Here is a 19333-nt window from a genome sequence, read left to right as displayed (position 1 = left end):
TGTCACTCCTTTCCTCCTCTCCCTCCTTTTCTCCTCTCCCTCTCTTCCTCCTCTCCCTCTCTTCCTCCTCTCCCTCCATTCCTCCTATCCCTCTCTTCCTCCTCTCCCTCTCTTCCTCCTCTCCCTCTCTTCCTCCTCTCCTCCTCTCCCTCTATTCCTCCTCTCCCTCTCTTCCTCCTCTCCATCCTTTCCTCCTTTACCTCCTTTCCTCCTCTCCCTCTCTTCGCCCTCTCCTTCCTTTCCTGCTCTCCCTCTTTTCCTCCTCTCCTTCCTTTCCTCCTCTCCCCTCTCTTCCTCCTCTCCCTCTCTTCCTCCTCTCCCTCTCTTCCTCCTCTCCATTATTTCCTCCTTTCCTCCTCTCCTTCCTTTCTTTCTCTTCCTCCTCTCCCTATTTTTCTCCTCTCCCTCCCTTTCTCCTCTCCCTCTCTTCCTCCTCTCCCTCTCTTCCTCCTCTCCCTCCTTTCCTCCTCTCCCTCTCTTCCTCCTCTCCCTCTCTTCCTCCTCTCCCTCCTTTTATCCTCTCCCTTTCTTCCTCCTCTCCCTCCTTTCCTCCTCTCCATCCTTTCCTCCTCTCCCTCTCTACCTCCTCTCCCTCTTTCCCTCCTCTCCCTCTCTTCCTCCTCTCCTTCCTTTCCCCCTCTCCCTCTCTACCTCCTCTCCCTCTCTTCCTCCTCTCCATCCTTTCCTCCTCTCCCTCCTTTCCTCCTCTCCCTCCTTTCCCCCTCTCCCTCTCTACCTCCTCTCCCTTTTATTCCTCCTCTCTCTCCTCCTCCTCTCCCTCTCTGCCTCCTCTCCCTACTTTCCACCACCTCCTCATCCCTGTCCTGTGAAATGGGAACCAAATGTACCTCAAAGACATCACAGGGAGATGATAGACCCTAATGTTTATTTCATTCAGCAATCTGTGGTGAGATCTTACGCACGCACATGCACGCACATGCACACACACACACACACACACACACACACACACACACACACACACACACACACACACACACACACACACACACACACACACACACACACACACACACACACACACACACACACACAAGGGTTGTGCATTAGCCCATAACCCCAGCCATCAACATCATAGGCAGTTAACCCACTGTTCCCAGGCCGTCAATGAAAATAAGAATATGTTCTTAACTGACTTGCCTGGTTAAATAAAGGTAAAAAAAAAATAGCATTATCCCATAACCCCAGCCCTCAACAGCATAGCATTATCCCATAACCCCAGCCCTCAACATCATAGCATTAGCCCATAACACCAGCCCTCAACAGCATAGCATTATCCCATAACCCCAGCCCTCAACATCATAGCATTAGCCCATAACCCCAGCCCTCAACAGCATAGCATTATCCCATAACCCCAGCCCTCAACAGCATAGCATTAGCCCATAACACCAGCCCTCCGACATCATAGCATTATCCCATAACCCAAACCCTCAACATCATAGCATTAGCCCATAACCCCAGCCCTCCGACATCATAGCATTATCCCATAACCCCAGCCCTCAACATCATAGCATTAGCCCATAACACCAGCCCTCCGACATCATAGCATTAGCCCATAACACCAGCCCTCCGACATCATAGCATTAGCCCATAACCCCAGCCCTCAACAGCATAGCATTAGCTAAACAGACCTTGGGACAGTAGATCACCTTTTTTGAAAGGGGCAGTAGAGCTAGCTATTGTCTGAGAGAAAATGGCCAAGGACCAACTTTTGTGGATTGAAATCAGGTCTACTTGTAGAGTTGGGACCCTGTAGGTGAGCAGTTCAGGTAATGCAGTGTGATATATATACAGTGGGGCAAAAAAGTATTTAGTCAGCCACCAATTGTGAAAGTTCTCCCACTTAAAACGATGAGAGAGGCCTGTAATTTTCATCATAGGTACACTTCAACTATCCAGAAAATCACATTGTAGGATTTTAAATGAATTTATTTGCAAATTATGGTGGAAAATAAGTATTTGGTCAATAACAAAAGTTTATCTCAATACTTTATATACTGTTATATACCCTTTGTTGGCAATGACAGAGGTCAAACATTTTCTGTAAGTCTTCACAAGGTTTTCACACACTGTTGCTGGTATTTTGGCCCATTCCTCCATGCAGATCTCCTCTAGAGCAGTGATGTTTGGGGGCTGTTGCTGGGCAATACGGACTTTCAACTCCATCCAAAGATTTTCTATGGGGTTGAGATCTGGAGACTGGCTAGGCCACTCCAGGTCCTTGAAATGCTTCTTACGAAGGCACTCCTTCATTGCCCGGGCAGTGGGTTTTGGGATCATTGTCATGCTGAAAGACCCAGCCACTTTTCATCTTCATTGCCCTTGCTGATGGAAGGAGGTTTTCACTCAAAATCTCACGATACATGGCCCCATTCATTCTTTCCTTTACATGGATCAGTCGTCCTGGTCCCTTTGCAGGAAAACAGCCCCAAAGCATGATGTTTCCACCCCCATGCTTCACAGTGGGTATGGTGTTCTTTGGATGCAACTCAGCATTCTTTGTCCGCCAAATACGACGAGTTGAGTTTTTACCAAAAAGTTATATTTTGGTTTCATCTGACCATATGACATTCTCCCAATCTTCTTCTGGATCATCCAAATGCTCTCTAGCAAACTTCAGACGGGCCTGGACATGTACTGGAGTAAGCAGGGGGACACGTCTGGCACTGAACGATTTGAGTCCTTGGCGGCGTAGTGTGTTACTGATGGTAGGCTTTGTTACTCTGGTCCCAGCTCTCTGCAGGTCATTCACTAGGTCCCCCCGTGTGGTTCTGGGATTTTTGCCCACCGTTCTTGTGATCATTTTGACCCCACGGGGTGAGATCTTGCGTGGAGCCCCAGATCGAGGGAGATTATCAGTGGTCTTGTATGCCTTCCATTTCCTAATAATTGCTCCCACAGTTGATTTCTTCAAACCAAGCTGCTTACCTATTGCAGATTCAGTCTTTCCAGCCTGGTGCAGGTCTACAATTTTGTTTCGGGTGTCCTTTGACAGCTCTTTGGTCTTGGCCATAGTGGAGTTTGGAGTGTGACTGTTTGAGGTTGTGGACAGGTGCTTTTATACTGATAACAAGTTCAAACAGGTGCCATTAATACAGGTAACGAGTGGAGGACCGAGGAGCCTCTTAAAGAAGAAGTTACAGGTCTGTGAGAGCATCAGAAATCTTGCTTGTTTGTAGGTGACCAAATACTTTTTTTTCACCATAATTTGCAAATAATTTCATAAAAAATCCTACAATGTGATTTTCTGGATTTGTTTTCCTCATTTTGTCTGTCATAGTTGAAGTGTACCTATGATGAAAATTACAGGCCTCTCTCATCTTTTTAAGTGGGAGAACTTACACAATTGGTGGCTGACTAAATACTTTTTTGCCCCACTGTATATATCGTGTCTACAAACACCTGTCTAAACATGCTGAACTGTGGTAAGGCATGTTTGGCAACCCTTTCAGAGAGAGAGGCGAGCCACAGTACTAAACTCTCCTGTGTTGACAGGAGTACAGTAGGACGACAGACATGATGCAACAGGCAGGAAAAACTGTTACAACACACTCACACACTCACACACACTCACACATCACATAATATTTGAAAATTTGGTGAATTTTTGTCTGCATTTTATTGAGAGTTAAGTGGCATGACCATGGGAGACAAGCACAGAGGACTGGAGTATCACTGGCTGAGGCAGGTTGAATTCTTGATGAAGAAATCACTGGCAAAGCATATGACACTACTAGATGGGAAAACTGATAATCAACACAAAATTATGAAATGAATCTCACAAAATGGATTCAGGAGGACTCCTCCTGAGTCACAGTACAGGAAGTACAGGAAGTCTATCAGATAAAAATGGAGGAAGACATCCGAGCAGCACTCTCTTCTCAGAGACACATTTGGAAATGGTAAGCTAGCACACACACACACACACACATACACATACACAAGCGGAGGCACAAGTGCACACACCCAAACGCACAAACACACACAATATCAGCAGAGAGAGCAGTGAAGAGAGAGTAGTAAAGGGAGAGTAGTAAAGAGAGAGTAGTAAAAGGAGAGTAGTAAAGAGAGAGTAGTAAAGAGAGATTAGTAAAAGGAGAGTAGTAAAGAGAGATTAGTAAAGAGAGAGTAGTAAAGAGAGAGTAGTAAAGAGAGAGTAGTAAAGAGAGATTAGTAAAGAGAGATTAGTAAAGAGAGAGTAGTAAAAGGAGAGTAGTAAAGAGAGAGTAGTAAATAGAGAGTAGTAAAGAGAGAGTAGTAAAGGGAGAGTAGTAAAGAGAGAGTAGTAAAAGGAGAGTAGTAAAGAGAGAGTAGTAAAGAGAGAGTAGTAAAAGGAGAGTAGTAAAGAGAGAGTAGTAAAAGGAGAGTAGTAAAGAGAGAGTAGTAAAGAGAGAGTAGTAAAAGGAGAGTAGTAAAGAGAGAGTAGTAAAATGAGAGTAGTAAAGAGAGAGTAGTAAAGAGAGTAGTAAAAGGAGAGTAGTAAAGAGAGAGTAGTAAAGAGAGAGTAGTAAAAGGAGAGTAGTAAAGAGAGAGTAGTAAAGAGAGAGTAGTAAAAGGAGAGTAGTAAAGAGAGAGTAGTAAAAGGAGAGTAGTAAAGAGAGAGTAGTAAAGAGAGAGTAGTAAAGAGAGAGTAGTAAAAGTTGTAAAGAGAGAGTAGTAAAGAGAGAGTAGTAAAGAGAGAGTAGTAAAGAGAGAGTAGTAAAGAGAGAGTAGTAAAGAGAGAGTAGTAAAAGGAGAGTAGTAAAGAGAGAGTAGTAAAGAGAGAGTAGTACAGGGAGAGTAGTAAAGAGAGAGTAGTAAAAGGAGAGTAGTAAAGAGAGAGTAGTAAAGAGAGAGTAGTAAAAGGACAGTAGTAAAGAGAGAGTAGTAAAGAGAGAGTAGTAAAGAGAGAGTAGTAAAAGGAGAGTAGTAAAGAGAGAGTAGTAAAAGGAGAGTAGTAAAGAGAGAGTAGTAAAAGGAGAGTAGTAAAGAGAGAGTAGTAAAGAGAGAGTAGTAAAAGGAGAGTAGTAAAGAGAGAGTAGTAAAAGGAGAGTAGTAAAGAGAGAGTAGTAAAGAGAGAGTAGTAAAAGGAGAGTAGTAAAGAGAGAGTAGTAAAGAGAGAGTAGTAAAGAGAGAGTAGTAAAAGGAGAGTAGTAAAGAGAGAGTAGTAAAGAGAGAGTAGTAAAGACAGAGTAGTAAAGGGAGAGTAGTAAAGAGAGAGTAGTAAAAGGAGAGTAGTAAAGAGAGAGTAGTAAAGGGAGAGTAGTAAAGAGAGAGTAGTAAAGAGAGAGTAGTGAAGAGAGAGTAGTAAAGGGAGAGTAGTAAAGAGAGAGTAGTAAAGGGAGAGTAGTAAAGAGAGAGTAGTAAAGAGAGAGTAGTAAAGAGAGAGTAGTAAAGAGAGAGTAGTAAAGAGAGAGTAGTAAAGAGAGAGTAGTAAAGAGAGAGTAGTAAAGAGAGAGTAGTAAAGAGAGAGTAGTAAAGAGAGAGTAGTAAAGAGAGAGTAGTAAAGAGAGAGTAGTAAAGAGAGAGTAGTAAAGAGAGAGTAGTAAAGGGAGAGTAGTAAAGAGAGAGTAGTAAAGTGAGAGTAGTAAAGAGAGAGTAGTAAAGAGAGAGTAGTGAAGAGAGAGTAGTGAAGAGAGAGTAGTGAAGAGAGAGTAGTAAAGAGAGAGTAGTAAAGAGAGAGTAGTAAAGAGAGAGTAGTAAAGGGAGAGTAGTAAAGAGAGAGTAGTAAAGAGAGAGTAGTGAAGAAAGAAAGAAAGAAAGATAGAAGGAAAGAAAGAAAAATAGAAGGAAAGAGAGAATGAAAGCAATAGTTCATGTGGGAACGAGGAGTGAGCCAAATCTAAGACAATCCCCTCATTCTTACGGTGTGAAGCCTTAACAGACAGGAAGCAGCAATGAACCATGGGAGATCTAGAGCAGCTCTGTAATGACCGTAGTAGAGGATATGTAAAAGACAAGTTCAGATACAGTATCTGTGTCACTCTGGTCTAATACAGGAAAGACAGAGTGAAAACATGTTTCCTTTTGAAACTGACTATACAGATCCCTCAGAGGCACTAGCTCGGTTTCCATCCAATCGGCGACATATTTTCACAAGAACATTCTAAAATCTACATAAAAATAATAGGAGCATTTGCCTACTGTTTCCTACTGTTTCATTAAACTGTACTTGTTGTGGCTGTGTGTGATGACATAGTGAACATAATTAATGAATTACTTTTTTTAGGGGGTAGATCAGCTTTAATAGAGCATATAGATTGTAGCTTCCATCAATATAATTGTCTGCATCATTTCCAAACCCCCATATATTTTTTTGTTGTAAATTTAAACAGCACCAGTCAAACGTTTGGACACACCTACTCATTCAAGGTTTTTTCTTTCTTTTTACTGTGATCAACATTGTAGAATAATAGTGAAGACTATGAACACTATGAAATAACACATGTGAAAACATGTAGTCCCCAAAAGTGCTTGAGATTCTTCATAGTAGCCACACGTTGCCTTGACGACAGCTTTGCACAGTCTTGGCATTCTCTCAACCAGCTTTATGAGGTGTGCCCCGTTAAAAGGTAATGAAAGAGGATGAGGGTGAAGATCCCGAGAGCGTGGTCAAATAATTCCTGCTTAAACAAGTTAAACAATTTAAAGGCAATGCTACCAAATACTAATTGAGTGTATGTAAACTTCTGACCCACTGGGAATGTGATGAAAGAAATTAAGCTGAAATAAATCACTCTCCCAACTATTATTCTGGGGCGGCAGGGTAGCCTAGTGGTTAGAGCGTTGGACTAGTGACTGGAAGGTGACTGGAAGGTTGCAAGTTCAAACCCCCGAGCTGACAAGGTCGTTCTGCCCCTGAACAGGCAGTTAACCCACTGTTCCTAGGCTGTCATATAATTTTATAATCTATATAATCTGACTTGCCTAGTTAAATAAAAAAAAATTAAAAATAACATTCTTAAAATAAGATGGTGATCCTAACTGACCTAAGACAGGGAATTGTTACTAGGATTAAATGTCAGGAATTGTGAAAAACTGAGTTTAAATGTATTTGGCTAAGGTGAATGTAAACGTCCGACTTCAACTGTATGCACACACACACACACACACACACACACACACACACACACACACACACACACACACACACACACACACACACACACAGTAAAAATCCTTTCCTTTATCCATTAGCAGAATGAGAAGAGTACAGGAGCTGATTCTTGCCAACAGCTCCTCCTCTTCCCTCTCCCTGAATCCAGCTGACTGCGCAAGGATTCAAATACATTTTATTTTTTTACGTTTTTATTTCGCCCTCTCATCCTCTCTCCTCTCCTCTCTCTTCCTCTCTCCTGCCCTCTCATCCTCTCATCATCTCTCCTCTCCTCTCTCCTGCCCTCTCATCCTCTCTCCTCTCCTCTCTCTTCCTCTCTCCTGCCCTCTCATCCTCTCATCCTCTCTCCTCTCCTCTCTCTTCCTCTCTCCTGCCCTCTCATCCTCTCATCCTCTCTCCTCTCCTCTCTCTTCCTCTCTCCTGCCCTCTCATCCTCTCATCCTCTCTCCTCTCCTCTCTCTTCCTCTCTCCTGCCCTCTCATCCTCTCATCCTCTCTTCTCTCTTCCTCTCTCCTGCCCTCTCATCCTCTCATCCTCTCTCCTCTCCTCTCTCTTCCTCTCTCCTGCCCTCTCATCCTCTCATCCTCTCTCCTCTCCTCTCTCTTCCTCTCTCCTGCCCTCTCATCCTCTCTCCTCCCCTCTCTCCTCCCCTCTCTCCTCCTCTCTCCTCCCCTTCTCTCTTCCTCTCTCCAGTCTTCTCTCGTCCTCTCATCCCTCCTCTCTCTTGTCTTCTCAACTCCCCCCCTCTCTCCCCTCTCTCCTGTCCTCTCTCATCCTCTCTTCCTCTCTCCTGCCCTCTCATCCTCTCATCCTCTCTCCTCTCCTCTCTCTTCCTCTCTCCTGCCCTCTCATCCTCTCATCCTCTCCCCTCTCTCCTCCCCTCTCTCATCCTCTCTCTTACTCTCTCCTGCCCTCTCATCCTCTCATCCTCTCTCCTCTCCTCTATCTTCCTCTCTCCTGCCCTCTCATCCTCTCCCCTCTCTCCTCCTCTCTCATCCTCTCTCCTCCCCTTCTCTCTTCCTCTCTCCAGTCTTCTCTCTTCCTCTCATCCCCCCTCTCTCCTCCTCCTCCTCTCTCTTGTCTTCTCAACTCCTCCCCTCTCTCCCCTCTCTCCTGTCCTCTCTCATCCTCTCATCCCTCCTCTCTCCCCCTCCTCTCTCTTGTCTTCTCAACTCCTCCCCTCTCTCCCCTCTCTCCTGCCCTTTCTCATCCTCTCATCCTTCTCCCCCTCTCCTCTGGTCTCTGTGTAGTTTCTATCAGCCCTTGCTGCATGGCTGACTGACCCTAATAATCCTGGGTGTCGAGAGGCTACAGTACTTGTGGTGTCATTGTGCAGAGAGATTGTGTGTGTGTGTGCGTGCCTGCGTGTCTAAACAGGGAGGGGAGTAGAACTACACAGTCATCTCTCACTGACTGAGACAGAAAGGAGGGAGTGAAAGAGAGATGTGGTTCATGAAAAAGAGAAGTAACATAGTAACAATAACATCTGTTAAACACTACGACCAATAACATCTGTTATACGACCAATAACATCTGTTAAACACTACGACCAATAACATCTGTTAAACACTACGACCAATAACATCTGTTAAACACTACGACCAATAACATCTGTTAAACACTACGACCAATAACATCTGTTAAACACTACGACCAATAACATCTGTTAAACACTACGACCAATAACATCTGTTAAACACTACGACCAATAACATCTGTTAAACACTACGACCAATAACATCTGTTAAACACTACGACCAATAACATCTGTTAAACACTACGACCAATAACATCTGTTAAACACTACGACCAATAACATCTGTTAAACACTACGACCAATAACATCTGTTAAACACTACGACCAATAACATCTGTTAAACACTACGACCAATAACATCTGTTAAACACTACGACCAGTAACATCTGTTAAACACTACGACCAATAACATCTGTTAAACACTGTTAAACACTACGACCAATAACATCTGTTAAACACTACGACCAATAACATCTGTTAAACACTACGACCAATAACATCTGTTAAACACTACGACCAATAACATCTGTTAAACACTACGACCAATAACATCTGTTAAACACTACGACCGATAACATCTGTTAAACACTACGACCAATAACATCTGTTAAACACTACGGCCAATAACATCTGTTAAACACTACGACCGATAACATCTGTTAAACACTACGACCGATAACATCTGTTAAACACTACGACCAATAACATCTGTTAAACACTACGACCAATAACATCTGTTAAACACTACGACCAATAACATCTGTTAAACACTACGACCAGTAACATCTGTTAAACACTACGACCAATAACATCTGTTAAACACTACGACCAATAACATCTGTTAAACACTACGACCAATAACATCTGTTAAACACTACGACCAATAACATCTGTTAAACACTACGACCAATAACATCTGTTAAACACTACGACCAATAACATCTGTTAAACACTACGGCCAATAACATCTGTTAAACACTACGACCAATAACATCTGTTAAACACTACGACCAATAACATCTGTTAAACACTAAACACTACCAATAACATCTGTTAAACACTACGACCAGTAACATCTGTTAAACACTACGACCAATAACATCTGTTAAACACTACGACCAATAACATCTGTTAAACACTACGACCAATAACATCTGTTAAACACTCTGTTAAACGACCAATAACATCTGTTAAACACTAACGACCAATAACATCTGTTAAACACTACGACCAATAACATCTGTTAAACACTACGACCAATAACATCTGTTAAACACTACGGCCAATAACATCTGTTAAACACTACGACCAATAACATCTGTTAAACACTACGACCAATAACATCTGTTAAACACTACGACCAGTAACATCTGTTAAACACTACGACCAATAACATCTGTTAAACACTACGACCAATAACATCTGTTAAACACTACGACCAGTAACATCTGTTAAACACTACGACCAATAACATTTGATTTGATTCGACTCAAAATCATACTACGAATCTCTGCCATGAATGCGAACTGCAAGTTGACTTTTGGTTTTATTTTTCCAGACAACATAATGGTTTTGTATAAACAGGCTCAACAACTTATCTTAACTAAATTACATCATGGTGCAGTGTGGCTGTGCTGGGAACACTAAACAGCTGAATGACATCATGGTGCAGTGTGGCTGTACTGGGAACACTAAACAGCTGAATGACATCATGGTGCAGTGTGGCTGTACTGGGAACATTAAACAGCTGAATGACATCATGGTGCAGTGTGGCTGTACTGGGAAACATTAAACAGCTGAATGACATCATGGTGCAGTGTGGCTGTACTGGGAACACTAAACAGCTGAATGACATCATGGTGCAGTGTGGCTGTACTGGGAACACTAAACAGCTGAATGACATCATGGTTTTATTTTTCCAGCAACATAATGGCTTTGTATAAACTGGGAACAACTTAAACAGCTGAATGACATCATGGTGCAGTGTGGCTGTACTGGGAACACTAAACAGCTGAATGACATCATGGTGCAGTGTGGCTGTACTGGGAACACTAAACAGCTGAATGACATCATGGTGCAGTGTGGCTGTGTTAGAAACACTAAACAGCTGAATGACATCATGGTGCAGTGTGGCTGTACTGGGAACACTAAACAGCTGAATGACATCATGGTGCAGTGTGGCTGTGCATCATGGTGCAGTGGCTGTACTGGGAACACTAAACAGCTGAATGACATCATGGTGCAGTGTGGCTGTACTGGGAACACTAAACAGCTGAATGACATCATGGTGCAGTGTGGCTGTACTGGGAACACTAAACAGCTGAATGACATCATGGTGCAGTGTGGCTGTACTGGGAACACTAAACAGCTGAATGACATCATGGTGCAGTGTGGCTGTACTGGGAACACTAAACAGCTGAATGACATCATGATGCAGTGTGGCTGTACTGGGAACACTAAACAGCTGAATGACATCATGATGCAGTGTGGCTGTACTGGGAACACTAAACAGCTGAATGACATCATGATGCAGTGTGGCTGTACTGGGAACACTAAACAGCTGAATGACATCATGGTGCAGTGTGGCTGTACTGGGAACACTAAACAGCTGAATGACATCATGGTGCAGTGTGGCTGTACTGGGAACACTAAACAGCTGAATGACATCATGGTGCAGTGTGGCTGTACTGGGAACACTAAACAGCTGAATGACATCATGATGCAGTGTGGCTGTACTGGGAACACTAAACAGCTGAATGACATCATGGTGCAGTGTGGCTGTACTGGGAACACTAAACAGCTGAATGACATCATGGTGCAGTGTGGCTGTACTGGGAACACTAAACAGCTGAATGACATCATGGTGCAGTGTGGCTGTACTGGGAACACTAAACAGCTGAATGACATCATGGTGCAGTGTGGCTGTACTGGGAACACTAAACAGCTGAATGACATCATGGTGCAGTGTGGCTGTACTGGGAACACTAAACAGCTGAATGACATCATGGTGCAGTGTGGCTGTACTGGGAACACTAAACAGCTGAATGACATCATGGTGCAGTGTGGCTGTACTGGGAACACTAAACAGCTGAATGACATCATGATGCAGTGTGGCTGTACTGGGAACACTAAACAGCTGAATGACATCATGGTGCAGTGTGGCTGTACTGGGAACACTAAACAGCTGAATGACATCATGGTGCAGTGTGGCTGTACTGGGAACACTAAACAGCTGAATGACATCATGGTGCAGTGTGGCTGTACTGGGAACACTAAACAGCTGAATGACATCATGGTGCAGTGTGGCTGTACTGGGAACACTAAACAGCTGAATGACATCATGGTGCAGTGTGGCTGTACTGGGAACACTAAACAGCTGAATGACATCATGGTGCAGTGTGGCTGTGTTAGAAACACTAAACAGCTGAATGACATCATGGTGCAGTGTGGCTGTACTGGGAACACTAAACAGCTGAATGACATCATGGTGCAGTGTGGCTGTACTGGGAACACTAAACAGCTGAATGACATCATGGTGCAGTGTGGCTGTACTGGGAACACTAAACAGCTGAATGACATCATGGTGCAGTGTGGCTGTACTGGGAACACTAAACAGCTGAATGACATCATGGTGCAGTGTGGCTGTGCTGGGAACACTAAACAGCTGAATGACATCATGGTGCTGTGTGGCTGTACTGGGAACACTAAACAGCTGAATGACATCATGGTGCAGTGTGGCTGTGTTAGAAACACTAAACAGCTGAATGACATCATGGTGCAGTGTGGCTGTACTGGGAACACTAAACAGCTGAATGACATCATGGTGCAGTGTGGCTGTACTGGGAACACTAAACAGCTGAATGACATCATGGTGCAGTGTGGCTGTACTGGGAACACTAAACAGCTGAATGACATCATGGTGCAGTGTGGCTGTACTGGGAACACTAAACAGCTGAATGACATCATGATGCAGTGTGGCTGTACTGGGAACACTAAACAGCTGAATGACATCATGGTGCAGTGTGGCTGTGCTGGGAACACTAAACAGCTGAATGACATCATGGTGCAGTGTGGCTGTGCTGGGAACACTAAACAGCTGAATGACATCATGGTGCAGTGTGGCTGTGCTGGGAACACTAAACAGCTGAATGACATCATGGTGCAGTGTGGCTGTACTGGGAACACTAAACAGCTGAATGACATCATAGTGCAGTGTGATTGTACTGTAGTTGGAGGGAACTGCATTGTTTTGGGCCGGGGGGTCTTGGATCTCAGTGCCAGAGGGATCAACAACCAAAGTGAGATGCATCATGGGGATAATTGGCTTATATTTATATTTACAGTAGGGGAGAAGTGATCTGTATGAGATAAGGAGTGTGTCAAATGAAATCAAATGTTTTTGGTCTCCTACACATATTTAACAGATGTTATCGCTGGCGTAGTGTAATGCTTGTGTTCCTAGATCCAACAGTGCAGTAATATCTAACAATACAAAACACGCAAATCCACAAAATAAAAAGTATTTCAGAAATATAGAAATAATTGAATGAGCACCATAATGAACAACATAATGTAAATACACTTCATATGAATATGATGGTGTGTATAGACAGTAGTTATATAGGATGGTGTGTATAGACAGTATAGACAGTAGTTATATAGGATGGTGTGTATAGACAGTAGTTATATAGGATGGTGTGTATAGACAGTAGTTATATAGGATGGCGTGTATAGACAGTAGTTATATAGGATGGTGTGTATAGACAGTATAGACAGTAGTTATATAGGATGGTGTGTATAGACAGTAGTTATATAGGATGGTGTGTATAGACAGTAGTTATACAGGATGGTGTGTATAGACAGTATAATAATAATAATAATAATATATGCCATTTAGCAGTGTTTTATCCAAAGCGACACAGTCATGTGTGCATATGCATTATTTGGTGTTCTCTCTCTCCTTATCTAGGAACTCTCTAATTCAATTCAATTCAATTCAATTCAAGGGCTTTATTGGCATGGGAAACATGTGTTAACATTGCCAAAGCAATGTCTGCAGTGTGGCTCTCTCTCTCTCTCTCTCACTCTCACTTCACTCTAGGACTGAATCTCTCTCACTGTCTCTCCCCCTCTCTCTCTCTCTATCTCTCTCTCTCTCTGTCTCTCTCAGTAGTCTATCTCCCTGTCTCTCTCTCTCTCTCTCCCCCTGTCTCTCTAGTCTCTCTCTCTCTCTCTCTCTCTCTCTCTCTCTCTCTCTCTCTCCCCCTGTCTTTATCTCTCTCTCTCTCCTGTCTCTCTCTCTCTATATGGATGGTCTCTCTCTCAGTATCTCTCTCTATCCCCTGGATGGATCCCTCTCTATTTAGTAGTTATCTCTCTCTGGAGAAGTATCTCAGTAGATCTCTCTCTCTCTCTCTCTCTCTCTCTCTCTTCTCTCTCTCTCTCTATCTCTCAGTCTCTCTCTAGAGATCCCCTGTCTCTCCCTCTCTCTCTCTCTGGTGTCTATCCCTCTCTCTCTCTCTCTCTCTCTCTATCACGCAAACTCTGGATTGAATGATTGAACATGTTAATTACTAAATAACTGCATTGTATTGCATTTCCTTTCTGCTAGAGAACAGTGGGGAGTAATCTTGTGGATGTGTGATATTGGTAGCATTGTTTGCAGTGTAGAAAGATTTCACACAGAGGATCACAGTAGTGGGACACACTTGGCTATGTGCGGTCGAGAGGAGAGAAGAGAGAGATAGACAGAGAGAGACACTGGTTAGGACACAGCCTCTTTCACCCAGCCCACAATGCAGGCCTTTCAGGCCTGACATTTGCCCATCATTAATAATAGACAGCACAGTATGGTGCAGACCAATGGTGTAGAGACAGAGGGAGTGGACTGGGATCAGGGGTCACGTGTTAGGAGGTCATAGTAACTGTCACAGAGAATGTGAGATTGGGGAAAGTGCCATGGTTCCCCTGTATAGCACAGCCCTACAGTACTGTGAGAGGTCCTGGAATGGGAGTAAACTTGTCTGATTGCATTTCACCAGAACCCTCCACTGTCAGGCCAAGAAGTGTTACCAAAGATTTTCTGTATGATTGTAAACAGACTGTGAGGGTAACTGTGTAACTTTAACCATTTAAAGACTGTGAGGGTAACCATTTACAAACTGTGAGACTGTGAGACATGAATAAAATAGTCAGAAATGGAGGGTAAGAATGTGGGTTTGAAAATAGTGGCCAAGATTCTGGATCAATTATGGTCAGCACATCCACCATTACTACACAATGGGCCAATTTTTGAGTGAGAGAGTGAGTTATAGAGGAGAGTGAGATAGAGAGAGAGAGAGTAGATAAATAAATGCCTGAGCTGACAGCTTCATTGTTCAGAAAAAAGACAGACAGCAGATAATGATTAGTAACACAAGATACCCAGTGCTGGCCAATCCAGACTCAATACATGTATTCACACTACTGTAGGAGCTCTCGAATATCAACATAAAAATGTCAGTGTTGATGATGGCCTGGGGTAATAGAGTTTCTGGAGGATACACAAGACATTTAACAGATCGTTTACACACAATAAACTGACACTAACCGAAATCAGTAAGACATTTAAGTGTGTTAACCCTCGTCAAGGCTGCCGGCCCCAGACGGCATCCATAGCCGCGCCCTGAGAGTATGAGAAGACTCGCTGTGTTTACAGACATATTTGATCTCTCCCTTTCCTTTTCGGTTACTGGCCCAATGCTCTAACTCCTAGGTTACCTGCTGCCTGAAATACCTATGTAAGAATGCTGTTCATCGACTTCAGCTCATCCTTCAACACCATAGTGCCCTCCAAGCTCAGCATAATGCTTGTGGCCCTGGGTCTGAACCACGCCGTGTACAACTGGGTCCTGGACTTCCTTACAGGCCGCCCGAAGATGGTGAAGATAGGCAACAACACCTCTGCTCCCTGATCATCAACAAGGGTGCCCCACAAGGGTGCATGCTCAGCCCCGTCCTGTACTCCCTTTTCACCCATGACTGTGTGGCCACGCACGCCTCCAAATAAATCATAAAGTTTGCAGACGACACAACAGTGGTAGGCTTGATAACCAACATTGACGAGGCGGCCTACAGGGAGGAGGTGAGGGCTCTGATGGAGGGGCTCCAACCACATCGACGGGACCGCAGTGGAGAAGGTGGAAAGCTTCAAGTTCCTCAGCGTACACATCACTGACAATCTGAAATGGTTCACCCACACAGACAGTGTGGTGAAGAAGGTGCAACAGTGCCTCTTCAACCTCAGGAGGCAGAAGAAATTTGGCTTGGCCCCTCAGACCCTCATGAACTACTACACATGCACCATTGAGAGCCTCCTATTGTGCTGTATCACCACCTGGTTTGGCAACTGCAACCCAGTATTCCCCAGAGGGTGGTGTCAGCAGCCCATCGGGTCACTGGGGACACACTGCCTGCCCTCCGGGACATCTACAATCCCTGGTGTCACAAGAAGGCCAAGAATATCATCAGGGTCGTCAGCAACCCGAGGGCCACGGCCTGTTCATCCTGCAACCATCTTGAAGATCATCAAGGACCTCAGCCATCCGAGCCATGGCCTGTTCACCCTGCTACCATCTAGAAGGGTGAAGGTGTGTGTAAAGATGGGGGAGTAGGTGTGTGTAATGATGGGAAGCAGGTGTGTGTAATGATGGGTAGCAGGTGTGTGTAATGATGGGTAGCAGGTGTGTGTAATGATGGGGAGCAGATGTGTGTAATGATGGGTAGCAGGTGTGTGTAATGATGGGGAGCAGGTGTGTGTAATGATGGGGACGAGGTGTGTGTAATGATGGGGAGCAGGTGTGTGAATGGGGAGCAGGTGTGTGTAATGATGGGATTTGGTGCATGTAATGATGGGGAACAGGTGTGATGTAATGATGGGGAGCAGGTGTGTGTAATGATGGGAAGCAGGTGTGTGTAATGATGGGTAGCAGGTGTGTGTAATGATGGGTAGCAGGTGTGTGTAATGATGGGTAGCAGGTGTGTGTAATGATGGGGAGCAGGTGTGTGTAATGATGGGGACGAGGTGTGTGTAATTATGGGGAGCAGGTGTGTGTAGTGATGGGGAGCAGGTGTGTGTAATGATGGTGCCAGGACTGGTAGTCAGTTGTCCGGCGACTTCGAGCGCTGGAGAGAGGCAGTGGGAGTAGGCTTGACAACTGGTCACTTTAATAATGTTTACATACTGTTTTCCCCACTTCATATGTTTATACTGTATTCAGCCAAGGCTCATCCTTTATAACTACTGTCTATACACACATCCTATATAACTACTGTCTATACTGTCTATACACACCATCCTATATAATTACTGTCTAACAACCATCCTATAAATTACTGTCTATACTGTCTATACACACCATCCTATATAACTAATGTCTATACACACATCCTTTTACTGTCTATACTGTCTATACACCCATCCTATATAACTACTGTCTATACACACCATCCTGGGTAACTCTGTCTACTACTCATCTATCTGCACCATCCTATATAACTACTGTCTATACACACCATTCTATATAACTACTGTCTATACACACCATCCTTTTATAACTACTGTCTATACTGTCTATACACACCATCCTATATAACTACTGTCTATACTGTCTATACACACCATCCTATATAACTACTGTCTATACTGTCTATACACACCATTGTGTATAACTACTGTCTATACACACCCTATATAACTACTGTTTATACACACCATCCTATATAACTACTGTCTATACACACCATCCTACATAACTGACTATTTTATTCATGTCTCACAGTCTCACAGTTTGTAAATGGTTACCCTCACAGTCTTTAAATGGTTAAAGTTACACAGTTACCCTCACAGTCTGTTTACAATCATACAGAAAATCTTTGGTAACACTTCTTGGCCTGACAGTGGAGGGTTCTGGTGAAATGCAATGAGACAAGTTTACTCCCATTCCAGGACCTCTCACAGTACTGTAGGGCTGTGCTCACGTGCAGGGGAACCATGGCACTTTCCCCAATCTCACATTCTCTGTGACAGTTACTATGACCTCCTAACACGTGACCCCTGATCCCAGTCCACTCCCTCTGTCTCTACACCATTGGTCTGCACCATACTGTGCTGTCTATTATTAATGATGGGCAAATGTCAGGCCTGAAAGGCCTGCATTGTGGGCTGGGTGAAAGAGGCTGTGTCCTAACCAGTGTCTCTCTCTCTCTCCCTCTTTCTCTCCCTCTCGACCGCACATAGCCAAGTGTGTCCCACTACTGTGATCCTCTGTGTGAAATCTTTCTACACTGCAAACAATGCTACCAATATCACACATCCACAAGATTACTCCCCACTGTTCTCTAGCAGAAAGGAAATGCAATACAATGCAGTTATTTAGTAATTAACATGTTCAATCATTCAATCCAGAGAGAGGGTAGAGACAGGGGGGGGGGGGGGACAAAGAGAGAGAGAGAGAGAGAGAGAGAGAGAGAGAGAGAGAGAGAGAGAGAGAGAGAGAGAGAGAGAGAGAGAGAGAGAGAGAGAGAGAGAGAGAGAGAGAGAGAGAGAGAGAGAGAGAGAGAGAGAGAGAGAGAGAGAGAGAGAGAGAGAGAGAGAGAGAGAGAGAGAGAGGGGGAGAGAGAGAGAGAGAGAGAGAGAGAGGGAGACAGGGGGAGAGAGAGAGAGAGAGAGAGACAGGGGGAGAGAGAGAGAGAGGGACAGGGGGAGAGAGAGGAGAGAGAGAGAGAGAGAGAGAGGGGAGAGAGAGAGACAGAGAGAGAGAGAGAGAGGAGAGAGAGAGAGAGAGAGAGAGAGAGAGAGAGAGAGAGAGAGAGACAGGGGAGAGAGAGAGAGAGAGAGAGAGAGAGAGAGAGAGAGAGAGACAGGGGAGAGAGAGAGAGAGAGAGAGAGAGACAGGGGAGAGAGAGAGAGAGAGAGAGAGAGAGAGAGAGACAGGGGGAGAGAGAGAGAGAGAGAGAGAGAGAGAGAGACAGGGGAGAGAGAGAGAGAGAGACAGGGAGAGAGAGAGAGAGGAGAGAGAGAGAGAGAGAGAGAGAGAGAGAGAGAGAGAGAGAGAGAGGGGAGAGAGAGAGAGAGAGAGAGAGAGGGGGAGAGACAGTGAGAGAGAGAGAGTGAGAGTGAGAGTGAGAGTGAGAGTGAGAGAGAGAGAGAGAGAGAGAGAGAGAGACATTGCTTTGGCAATGTTAACACATGTTTCCCATGCCAATAAAGCCCTTGAATTGAATTGAATTGAATTGAATTGAGAGAGAGAGAGAGAGAGAGGAGAGAGAGAACACCAAATAATGCATGCAGAGCAGAATTAGGCCGATACCCACTAATTATCAAAATCCAGAGAAGAGCCGTTAAATTCTACAGCCACCTAAAAGGAAGCGATTCCCAAACCTTCCATAACAAAGCCATCACCTACAGAGAGATGAACCTGGAGAAGAGTCCCCTAAGCAAGCTGGTCCTGGGGCTCTGTTCACAAACACAAAGACACCCAACAGAGCCCCAGGACAGCAGTACAATTAGACCCAACCAAATCATGAGAAAACAAAAAGATAATTACTTGACACATTGGAGAGAATTAACAAAAAACAGAGCAAGCTAGAATGCCTTGCTATTGAGAAAGGCCGCCGTAGGCAGACATGGCTCTCAAGAG

This window comes from Oncorhynchus keta, chromosome 18, assembly GCF_023373465.1.
Source record: "Oncorhynchus keta strain PuntledgeMale-10-30-2019 chromosome 18, Oket_V2, whole genome shotgun sequence".
NCBI classification, from domain to species: domain Eukaryota; kingdom Metazoa; phylum Chordata; class Actinopteri; order Salmoniformes; family Salmonidae; genus Oncorhynchus; species Oncorhynchus keta.
The sequence above is the reverse complement of the archived record's forward strand: the minus strand, read 5'-3'. Positions refer to the sequence as shown.